A 13,281-nucleotide genomic window follows, 5' to 3' on the forward strand; every position below is an offset into this window, starting at 1 on the left:
GGAAATAAAATACTACGTTCTTATATGATCTTGGAAAAACAATTTTTAAAACAATACAAAGCCTGAGTACATGCCAATGGAAGAACTACTTGTCCTCTTCCCCCCTCCCCCCCTCGCAGGCATCATGCTGATCGTGGTGTGTTATATCCACCAAAAGTCCAGTCAATGGGCAAATAAAAATTGCAAAATTACAACGCCAACACCCTGCTGTGAGGAAACAAAGACTTACTACATTTGGGAAATAAAATACTACGTTTTTATATGAACTTGAAAAAACAATTTTTAAAACAATACAAAGCCTGAGTACATGCCAATGGAAGAACTACTTGTCCTCTTCCCCCCTCCCCCCCTCACAGATATCATTTTGATCGTGGTGTGTTATATCCACCAAAAGTCCAGTTAATGGGTAAATAAAAATTGCAAAATTACATCGCCAACACCCTGCTGTGACGAAACAAAGACTTACTACATTTGGGAAATAAAATACTACGTTTTTATATGAACTTGAAAACACAATTTTTAAAACAATACAAAGCCTGAGTACATGCCAATGGAAGAACTACTTGTCCTCTTTCCCCCTCCCCCCCTCGCAGACATCATGCTGCTGGTGGTGTGTTAAATCCACCAAAAGTCCAGTTAATGGGCAAATAAAAATTGCAATCTTACAACGCGAACCCCCTGCAGTGAGGAAACAAAGATTTACTACATTTGGGAAATAAAATACTACGTTCTTATATGAACTTGAAAAAACAATTTTTAAAACAATACAAAGCCTGAGTACATGCCAATGGAAGAACTACTTGTCCTCTTCCCCCCTCCCCCCCTCTCAGACATCATGCTGATCGTGGTGTGTTATATCCACCAAAAGTCCAGTTAATGGGCAAATAAAAATTGCAAAATTACAACGGCAACACCCTGCTGTTAGGAAACAAAGACTTACTACATTTGGGAAATAAAATACTTGGTTCTTATATGAACATGAAAACACAATTTTTAATACAATACAAAGCCTGAGTACATGCCAATGGAAGAACTACTTGTCCTCTTCCCCCCTCCCCCCCTCGCACACATCATGCTGTTGGTAGTGTGTTATATCCACCAAAAGTCCAGTTAATGGGCAAATAAAAATTGCAAAATTACAACGCCAACACCCTGCTGTGAAGAAACAAAACTTACTACATTTGGGAAATAAAATACTACGTTCTTATATGAACTTGAAAACACAATTTTTAAAACAATACAAAGCCTTTCGAAATAAAATGCTACATTCTTATATGAACTTGAAAGAACATTCTCCCAAACACTATAAATCCTGAGTACTTACCAATAGAAGAACAACTTGTCCTCTCCTGCTCGCCCCCCCATCCCACCCCCCTCTCGTGGACAACATGCTGCTGGTGGTGTGTCATTTCCACCAAAAGCCCACTTGATGGGCAAATAAAAATTGCAGCCTTGTAGTGCGATCACCGTGCTGTGAGAAAACAAAGATTTACTACACATTGGAAATAAAATGCTACATTCTTATATGAACTTGAAAGAACAATCTTTCAAACACTATAAAGCCTGAGTACATACCAATAGAAGAACAACTCGTCTTCTCCTGCTCGCCCCCCCCAATCCCACCCCCCTCTCGTGGACAACATGCTGCTGGTGGTGTGTCATTTCCACCAAAAGCCCACTTGATGGGCAAATAAAAATTGCAGCCTTGTAGTGTGATCACCCTGCTGTGAGAAAACAAAGATTTACTACACTTTGGAAATAAAATGCTACATTCTTATATGAACTTGAAAGAACATTCTTTCAAACACTATAAAGCCTGAGTACATACCAATAGAAGAACAACTTGTCCTCTCCTGCTGGCCCCCCCCAATCCCACCCCCCTCTCGTGGACAACATGCTGCTGGTGGTGTGTCATTTCCACCAAAAGCCCACTTGATGGGCAAATAAAAATTGCAGCCTTGTACTGCGATCACCCTGCTGTGAGAAAAGAAAGATTTACTACACTTTGGAAATAAAATGCTACATTCTTATATGAACTTGAAAGAACATTCTTGCAAATACTATAAATCCTGAGTACATACCAATAGAAGAACAACTTGTCCTCTCCTGCTCGCCCCCCCATCCCGACCCCCTCTCGTGGACAACATGCTGCTGGTGGTGTGTCATTTCCACCAAAAGCCCACTTGATGGGCAAATAAAAATTGCAGCCTTGCAGTGCGATCACCCTGCTGTGAGAAAACAAAGATTTACTACACATTGGAAATAAAATGCTACATTCTTATATGAACTTGAAAGAACATTCTTTCAAACACTATAAAGCCTGAGTACATACCAATAGAAGAACAACTTGTCCTCTCCTGCTCACCCCCCCATCCCACCCCCCTCTCGTGGAGAACATGCTGCTGGTGGTGTGTCATTTCCACCAAAAGACCACTTGATGGGCAAATAAAAATTGCAGCCTTGTAGTGCGATCACCCTGCTGTGAGAAAACAAAGAGTTACTACACTTTGGAAATAAAATGCTACAATCTTATATGAACTTGAAAGAACATTCTTTCAAATACTATAAAGCCTGAACACATACCAATAGAAGAACAACTTGTCCTCTCCTGCTCGCCCCCCCATTAAACCCCCCTCTCGTGGACAACATGCTGCTGGTGGTGTGTCATTTCCACCAAAAGCCCACTTGATGGGCAAATAAAAATTGCAGCCTTGTAGTGCGATCACCCTGCTGTGAGAAAACAAAGAGTTACTACACTTTGGAAATAAAATGCTACATTCTTATATGAACTTGAAAGAACATTCATTCAAACACTATAAAGCCTGGGTACATACCAATAGAAGAACAACTTGTCCTCTCCTGCTCGCCCCCCCATCCCACCCCCCTCTCGTGGACAACATGCTGCTGGTGGTGTGTCATTTCCACCAAAAGCCCACTTGATGGGCAAATAAAAATTGCAGCCTTGTATTGCGATCACCCTGCTGTGAGAAAACAAAGATTTACTACCCTTTGGAAATAAAATGCTACATTCTTATATGAACTTGCACGAACATTCTTTAAAACACTATAAAGCCTTAGTACATACCAATAGAAGAACAACTTGTCCTCTTACGCTCGCCCCCCTTCCCCCCCCCCCCCACCACACCACCCTCTCGTGGACAAGATGCTGCTGGTGGTGTGTCATTTCCACCAAATGCCCACTTGATGGGCAAATAAAAATTGCAGCCTTGTGTTGCGATCACCCTGCTGTGAGAAAACAAAGATTTACTACACTTTGGAAATAAAATGCTACATTCTTATATGAACTTGAAAGAACATTCTTTCCAACACAATAAATCCTGAGTACATACCAATAGAAGAACAACTTGTCCTCTCCTGCTCGCCCCCCCCCCATCCCACCCCCCTCTCGTGGACAACATGCTGCTGGTGGTGTGTCATTTCCACCAAAAGCCCAGTTGATGGGCAAATAAAAATTGCAGCCCTGTAGTGCGATCACCCTGCTGTGAGAAAACAAAGATTTACTACACTTTGGAAATAAAATGCTACATTCTTATATGAACTTGAAAGAACATTCTTTCAAACACTATAAATCCTGAGTATATACCAATAGAAGAACAACTTGTCCTCTCCAGCTCGCCCCCCCATCCCACCCCCCTCTCGTGGACAACATGCTTCTGGTGGTGTGTCATTTCCACCAAAAGCCCACTTGATGGGCAAATAAAAATTGCAGCCTTGTAGTGAGATCACCCTGCTGTGAGAAAACAAAGATTTACTACACTTTGGATATAAAATGCTACATTCTTATATGAACTTGAAAGAACATTCTTTCAAACACTATAAAGCTTGAGTACATACCAATAGAAGAACAACTTGTCCTCCTCTGCTCGCCCCCCCAACCCACCCCCCTCTCGTTGACAACATGCTGCTTGTGGTGTGTCATTTCCACCAAAAGCCCACTTGATGGGCAAATAAAAATTGCAGCCTTGTAGTGTGATCACCCTGCTGTGAGAAATCAAAGATTTACTACACTTTGGAAATAAAATGCTACATTCTTATATGAACTTGAAAGAACATTCTTTCAAACTCTATAAATCCTGAGTACATACCAATAGAAGAACAACTGGTCCTCTCCTGCTCGCCCCCCCCATCCCACCCCCGTCTCGTGGACAACATGCTGTTGGTGGTGTCTCATTTCCACCAAAAGCCCACTTGATGGGCAAATAAAAATTGCAGCCTTGTAGTGCGATCACCCTGCTGTGAGAAAACAAAGATTTACTACACTTTGGAAATAAAATGCTACATTCTTATATGAACTTGAAAGAACATTTTTGCAAACACTATAAAGCCTGAGTACATACCAATAGAAGAATAACTTGTCCTCTCCTGCTCGCCCCCCCATCCCAACCCCCTCTCATGGACAACATGCTGCTGGTGGTGTGTCATTTCCACCAAAAGTTCACTTGATGGGCAAATAAAAATTGCAGCCTTGTAGTGTGATCACCCTGCTGTGAGAAAACAAAGATTTACTACACTTTGGAAATAAAAAGCAACATTCTTATATGAACTTGAAAGAACATTCTTTCAAACAGTATAAAGCCTGAGTACATACCAATAGAAGAACAACTTGGCCCCTCCTGCTCGCCCCCCCATCCCACCCCCCTCTCGTGGACAACATGCTGCTGGTGGTGTGTCATTTCCACCAAAAGCCCACTTGATGGGCAAATAAAAATTGCAGCCTTGTAGTGCGATCACCCTGCTGTAGAAAACAAAGATTTACTACACTTTGGAAATAAATTGCTACATTCTTATATGAACTTGAAAGAACATTCTTTCAAACACTATAAAGCCTGAGTACATACCAATAGAAGAACAACTTCTCCTCTCCTGCTCGCCCCCACATCCCACCCCCCTCTCGTGGACAACATGCTGCTGGTGGTGTGTCATTTCCACCAAAAGCCCACATGATGGGCAAATAAAAATTGCAGCCTTGTAGTGCGATCACCCTGCTGTGAGAAAACAAAAATTTACTAGACTTTGGAAATAAAATTCTACATTCTTATATGAACTTGAAAGAACATTCTTTCAAACACTATAAAGCCTGAGTACATACCAATAGAAGAACAACTTGTCCTCTCCTGCTCGCCCCCACATCCCAACCCCCTCTCATGGACAACATGCTGCTGGTGGTGTGTCATTTCCACCAAAAGCCCACTTGATGGGCAAATAAAAATTGCAGCCTTGTAGTGCGATCACCCTGCTGTGAGAAAACAAAGATTTACTACACTTTGGAAATAAAATGCTACATTCTTATATGAACTTGCACGAACATTCTTTAAAACACTATAAAGCCTTAGTACATACCAATAGAAGAACAACTTGTCCTCTTACGCTCGCCCCCTTCCCCCCCCCCCCCCCCCCACACCACCCTCTCGTGGACAAGATGCTGCTGGTGGTGTGTCATTTCCACCAAAAGCCCACTTGATGGGCAAATAAAAGTTGCAGCCTTGTAGTGAGATCACCCTGCTGTGAGAAAACAAAGATTTACTACACTTTGGAAATAAAATGCTACATTCTTATATGAACTTGAAAGAACATTCTTTCAAACACTATAAAGCCTGAGCACATACCAATAGAAGAACAACTGGTCCTCTCCTGCTCGCCCCCCCCATCCCACCCCCGTCTCGTGGACAACATGCTGCTGGTGGTGTGTCATTTCCACCAAAAGCCCACTTCATGGGCAAATAAAAATTGCAGCCTTGTAGTGCGATCACCCTGCTGTGAGAAAACAAAGATTTACTACACTTTGGAAATAAAATGCTACATTCTTATATGAACTTGAAAGAACATTCTTTCAAACACTATAAAGCCTGAGTACATACCAATAGAAGAATAACTTGTCCTCTCCTGCTCGCCCCCCCATCCCAACCCCCTCTCATGGACAACATGCTGCTGGTGGTGTGTCATTTCCACCAAAAGTTCACTTGATGGGCAAATAAAAATTGCAGCCTTGTACTGTGATCACCCTGCTGTGAGAAAACAAAGATTTACTACACTTTGGAAATAAAAACTACATTCTTATATGAACTTGAAAGAACATTCTTTCAAACACTATAAAGCCTGAGTACATACCAATAGAAGAACAACTTGTCCTCTCCTGCTCGCCCCCCCATCCCACCCCCCTCTCCTGGACAACATGCTGCTGGTGGTGTGTCATTTCCACCAAAAGCCCACTTGATGGGCAAATAAAAATTGCAGCCTTGTGTTGCGATCACCCTGCTGTAGAAAACAAAGATTTACTACACTTTGGAAATAAAATGCTACATTCTTATATGAACTTGAAAGAACATTCTTTCAAACACTATAAAGCCTGAGTACATACCAATAGAAGAATAACTTGTCCTCTCCTGCTCGCCCCCCCATCCCAACCCCCTCTCATGGACAACATGCTGCTGGTGGTGTGTCATTTCCACCAAAAGCCCACATGATGGGCAAATAAATATTGCAGCCTTGTAGTGCGATCACCCTGCTGTGAGAAAACAAAGATTTACTACATTTTGGAAATAAAATGCTACATTCTTATATGAACTTGAAAGAACATTCTTTCAAACACTATAAAGCCTGAGTACATACCAATAGAAGAACAACTTGTTGTCTCCTGCTCGCCCCCACATCCCACCCCCCTCTCGTGGACAACATGCTGCTGGTGGTGTGTCATTTCCACCAAAAGCCCACTTGATGGGCAAATAAAAATTGCAGCCTTGTAGTGCGATCACCCTGCTGTGAGAAAACAAAGATTTACTACACTTTGGAAATAAAATGCTACATTCTTATATGAACTTGAAAGAACATTCTTTCCAACACAATAAATCCTGAGTACATACCAATAGAAGAACAACTTGTCCTCTCCTGCTCGCCCCCCCCCCTCCCACCCCCCTCTCGTGGACAACATGCTGCTGGTGGTGTGTCATTTCCACCAAAAGCCCACTTGATGGGCAAATAATAATTGCAGCCTTGTAGTGCGATCAACCTGCTGTGAGAAAACAAAGATTTACTACACTTTGGAAATAAAATGCTACATTCTTATATGAACTTGAAAGAACATTCTTTCAAACACTATAAATCATGAGTATATACCAATAGAAGAACAACTTGTCCTCTCCAGCTCGCCCCCCCATCCCACCCCCCTCTCATAGATAACATGCTTCTGGTGGTGTGTCATTTCCACCAAAAGCCCACTTGATGGGCAAATAAATATTGCAGCCTTGTAGTGAGATCACCCTGCTGTGAGAAAACAAAGATTTACTACACTTTGGAAATAAAATGCTACATTCTTATATGAACTTGAAAGAACATTCTTTCAAACACTATAAAGCTTGAGTACATACCAATAGAAGAACAACTTGTCCTCCCCTGCTCGCCCCCCCAACCCACCCCCCTCTCGTTGACAACATGCTGCTGGTGGTGTGTCATTTCCACCAATAGCCCACTTGATGGGCAAATAAAAATTGCAGCCTTGTAGTGTGATCACCCTGCTGTGAGAAAACAAAGATTTACTACACTTTGGAAATAAAATGCTATATTCTTATATGAACTTGAAAGAATATTCTTTCAAACTCTATAAATCCTGAGTACATACCAATAGAAGAACAACTGGTCCTCTCCTGCTCGCCCCCCCCCATCCCACCCCCGTCTCGTGGACAACATGCTGCTGGTGGTGTGTCATTTCCACCAAAAGCCCACTTGATGGGCAAATAAAAATTGCAGCCTTGTAGTGCGATCACCCTGCTGTGAGAAAACAAAGATTTACTACACTTTGGAAATAAAATGCTACATTCCAATATGAACTTGAAAGAACATTTTTGCAAACACTATAAAGCCTGAGTACATACCAATAGAAGAACAACTTGTCCTCTCCTGCTCGCCACCCCATCCCACCCCCCTCTCGTGGACAACATGCTGCTGGTGGTGTGTCATATCCACCAAAAGCCCACTTGATAGGCAAATAAAAATTGCAGCCTTGTAGTGCGATCACTCTGCTGTTAGAAAACAAAGATTTACTACACTTTGGAAATAAAATGCTACATTCTTATATGAACTTGACAGAATATTCTTTCAAACTCTATAAATCCTGAGTACATACCAATAGAAGAACAACTGGTCCTCTCCTGCTCGCCCCCCCCATCCCACCCCCGTCTCGTGGACAACATGCTGCTGGTGGTGTGTCATTTCCACCAAAAGCCCACTTGATGGGCAAATAAAAATTGCAGGCTTGTAGTGCGATCACCCTGCTGTGAGAAAACAAAGATTTACTACACTTTGGAAATAAAATGCTACATTCCAATATGAACTTGAAAGAACATTTTTGCAAACACTATAAAGCCTGAGTACATACCAATAGAAGAACAACTTGTCCTCTCCTGCTCGCCACCCCATCCCACCCCCCTCTCGTGGACAACATGCTGCTGGTGGTGTGTCATATCCACCAAAAGCCCACTTGATAGGCAAATAAAAATTGCAGCCTTGTAGTGCGATCACTCTGCTGTGAGAAAACAAAGATTTACTACACTTTGGAAATAAAATGCTACATTCTTATATGAACTTGACAGAACATTCTTTCAAACACTATAAATCCTGAGTACATACCAATAGAAGAACAACTTGTCCTCTCCTGCTCGCCCCACCATCCCACCCGCTCTCGTGGACAACATGCTGCTGGTGGTGTGTCATTTCCACCAAAAACCGACTTGATGGGCAAATAAAAATTGCAGCCTTGTAGTGCTATCACCCTGCTGTGAAAAAACAAAGATTTACTACACTTTGGAAATAAAATGCCACATTCTTATATGAACTTGCACGACCATTCTTTAAAACACTATGAAGCTTTAGTACATACCAATAGAAGAACACCTTGTCCTCTTACGCTCCCCACCACACCACCCTCTCGTGGTCAACATGCTGCTGGTGGTGTGTCATTTCCACCAAAAGCCCACTTGATGGGCAAATAAAAATTGCAGCCTTGTAGTGCGATCACCCTGCTGTGAGAAAACAAAGATTTACTACACTTTGGAAATAAAATGCTACATTCTTACATGAACTTGAAAGAACATTCTTTCCAACACAATAAATCCTGAGTACATACCAATAGAAGAACAACTTGTCCTCTCCTGCTCGCCCCCCCCCATCCCACCCCCCTCTCGTGGACAACATGCTGCTGGTGGTGTGTCATTTCCACCAAAAGCCCACATGATGGGAAAATAAAAATTGCAGCCCTGTAGTGCGATCACCCTGCTGTGAGAAAACAAAGATTTACTACACTTTGGAAATAAAATGCTACATTCTTATATGAACTTGAAAGAACATTCTTTCAAACACTATAAATCCTGAGTATATACCAATAGAAGAACAAGTTGTCCCCTCCAGCTCGCCCCCCCATCCCACCCCCCTCTCGTGGACAACATGCTGCTGGTGGTGTGTCATTTCCACCAAAAGCCCACTTGATGGGCAAATAAAAATTGCAGCCTTGTAGTGAGATTACACTGCTGTGAGAAAACAAAGGTTTACTACACTTTGCATATAAAATGCTACATTCTTATACGAACTTGAAAGATTATTCTTTCAAACACTATAAAGCCTGAGTACATACCAATAGAAGAACAACTTGTCCCCTCCAGCTCGCCCCCCCATCCCACCCCCCTCTCGTGGACAACATGCTGCTGATGGTGTGTCATTTCCACCAAATCCCACTTGATGGGCAAATAAAAATTGCAGCCTTGTAGTGCGATCACCCTGCTGTAGAAAACAAAGATTTACTACACTTTAGAAATAAATTGCTACATTCTTATATGTACTTAAAAGAACATTCTTTCAAACACTATAAAGCCTGAGTACATACCAATAGAAGAACAACTTGTCCTCTCCTGCTCGCACCCCCATCCCACCCCCCTCTCGTGGACAACATGCTGCTGGTGGTGTGTCATTTCCACCAAAAGCCCACATGATGGGCAAATAAAAATTGCAGCCTTGTAGTGCGATCACCCTGCTGTGAGAAAACAAAGATTTACTACACTTTGGAAATAAAATGCTACATTCTTATATGAACTTGAAAGAACATTCTTTCAAACACTATAAAGCCTGAGTACATACCAATAGAAGAACAACTTGTCCTCTCCTGCTCGCCCCCCCATCCCACCCCCCTCTCGTGGACAACATGCTGCTGGTGGTGTGTCATTTCCACCAAAAGCCCACTTGATGGGCAAATAAAAATTGCAGCCTTGTAGTGCGATCACCCTGCTTTGAGAAAACAAAGAGTTACTACACTTTGGAAATAAAATGCAACATTCTTATATGAACTTGAAAGAACATTCTTTCAAACACTATAAAGCCTGAGTACATACCAATAGAAGAACAACTTGTCCTCTCCTGCTCGCCCCCACATCCCACCCCCCTCTCGTGGACAACATGCTGCTGGTTGTGTGTCCTTTCCACCAAAAGCCCACTTGAAGGGCAAATAAAAATTGCAGCCTTGTAGTGCGATCACCCTGCTGTGAGAAAACAAAGATTTACTACACTTTGGAAATAAAATGCTACATTATTACATGAACTTGAAAGAACATTCTTTCAAACACTATAAAGCCTGAGTACATACCAATAGAAGAACAACTTGTGCTCTCCTGCTCACCCCCCCATCTCACCCCCCTCTCGTGGACAACATGCTGCTGGTGGTGTGTCATTTCCACCAAAACCCCACTTGATGGGCAAATAAAAATTGCAGCCTTGTAGTGCAATCACCCTGCTGTGAGAAAACAAAGATTTACTACACTTTGGAGTTAAAATGCTACATTCTTATATGAACTTGAAAGAACATTCTTTCAAACACTATAAAGCCTGAGTACATACCAATAGAAGAACAACTTGTCCTCTCCTGCTCGGCCCCCCATCCCACCCCCCTCTCGTGGACAACATGCTGCTGGTGGTGTGTCATTTCCACCAAAAGACCACTTGATGGGCAAATAAAAATTGCAGCCTTGTAGTGCGATCACCCTGCTGTGAGAAAACAAATATTTACTACACTTTGGAAATAAAATGCTACATTCTTATATGAACTTGAAAGAACACTCTTTCAAACACTATAAAGCCTGAGTACATACAGATAGAAGAACAACTTGTCCTCTTACGCTCGCCTCCCCCCCACACACACCCCTCTCGTGGACAACATGCTGCTGGTGGTGTGTCATTTCCACCAAAAGACCACTTGATGGGCAAATAAAAATTGCAGCCTTGTAGTGCGATCACCCTGCTGTGGGAAAACAAAGATTTACTACACTTTGGAAATAAAATGCTACATTCTTATATGAACTTGAAAGACCAGTCTTTCAAACACTATAAAGCCTGAGTACATCCCAATAGAAGAACTACTTGTCCTCTCCTGCTCGCCCCCCCATCCCACCCCCCTCTCGTGGACAACATGCTGCTGGTGGTGTGTCATTTCCACCAAAAGTCCACTTGATGGGCAAATAAAAATTGCAGCCAAGTAATGTGATCACCCTGCTGTGAGAAAACAAAGATTTACTACACTTTGGAAATAAAATGCTACATTCTTATATGAACTTGAAAGAACATTCTTTCAAACACTATAAAGCATGAGTACATACCAATAGAAGAAAAACTTGTTCTCTCCTGCTCGCCCCCCCATTCCCACCCACCTCTCGTGGACAACATGCTGCTGGTGGTGTGTCATTTCCACCAAAAGCCCACTTGATGGGCAAATAAAAATTGCAGCCTTGTTGTGTGATCACCCTGCTGTGAGAAAACAAAGATTTACTACACTTTGGAAATAAAATGCTACATTCTTATATGAACTTGAAAGAACATTCATTCAAACACTATAAAGCCTGAGTACATACCAATAGAAGAACAACTTGTCCTCTCCTGCTCGCCCCCCCATCCCACCCCCCTCTTGTGGACAACATGCTGCTGGTGGTGTGTCATTTCCACCAAAAGCCCACTTGATGGGCAAATAAAAATTGCAGCCTTGTAGTGCGAACACCCTGCTGTGAGAAAACAAAGATTTACTACACTTTGCAAATAAAATGCTACATTCTTATATGAACTTGAAAGAACATTCTTTAAAACACTATAAAGCCTGATTACATACCAATAGAAGAACAACTTGTCCTCTCCTGCTCGCCCCCCCATCCCACCCCCCTCTCGTGGACAACATGCTGCTGGTGGTGTGTCATTTCCACCAAAAGCCCACTTGATGGGCAAATAAAAATTGCAGCCTTGTAGTGCGATCACCCTGCTGTGAGAAGACAATGATTTACTACACTATGGAAATAAAATGCTACATTCTTATATGAACTTGAAAGAACAATCTTTCAAACACTATAAAGCCTGAGTACATACCAATAGAAGAACAACTTGTCCTCTCCTGCTCGCCCCCCCATCCCACCGCCCTCTCGCGGGCAACATGCTGCTGGTGGTGTGTCATTTCCACCAAAAGCCCACTTAATGGGCAAATAAAAATTGCAGCCTTGTAGTGTGATCACCCTGCTGTGAGAAAACAAAGATTTACTACACTTTGGAAATAAAATGCTACATTCTTATATGAACTTGAAAGAACATTCTTTCAAACACTATAAAGCCTGGGTACATACCAATAGAAGAACAACTTGTCCCCTCCTGCTCACCCCCCCATCCCACCCCCCTCTCGTGGACAACATGCTGCTGGTGGTGTGTCATTTCCAACAAAAGCCCACTTGATGGGCAAATAAGAATTGCAGCATTGTAGTGCGATCACCCTGCTGTGAGAAAACAAAGATTTACTACACTTTGGTAATCAAATGCTACATTCTTATATGAACTTGAAAGAACATTCTTTCAAGCACTATTAAGCCTGAGTACATACCAATAGAAGAACAACTTGTCCTCTCCTCCTCGCCCCCCCAACCCACCCCGCTCTCGTGGAAAACATGCTGCTGGTGGTGTGTCATTTCCAACAAAAGCCCACTTGATGGGCAAATAAAAGTTGCAGCCTTGTAGTGCGATCACCCTGCTGTAAGAAAACAAAGATTTAATACATTTTGAAAATAAAATGCTACATTCTTATATGAACTTGAAAGAACATTCTTTCAAACACTATAAAGCCTGAGTACATACCAATAGAAGAACAACTTGTCCTCTCCTGCTCGCCCCCCCATCCCACCCCCCTCTCGTGGACAACATGCTGCTGGTGGTGTGTCATTTCCACCAAAAGCCCACTTGATGGGCAAATAAAAATTG

Source organism: Schistocerca serialis, chromosome 12 (genome assembly GCF_023864345.2).
Source record: "Schistocerca serialis cubense isolate TAMUIC-IGC-003099 chromosome 12, iqSchSeri2.2, whole genome shotgun sequence".
In the NCBI taxonomy this organism is placed as follows: domain Eukaryota; kingdom Metazoa; phylum Arthropoda; class Insecta; order Orthoptera; family Acrididae; genus Schistocerca; species Schistocerca serialis.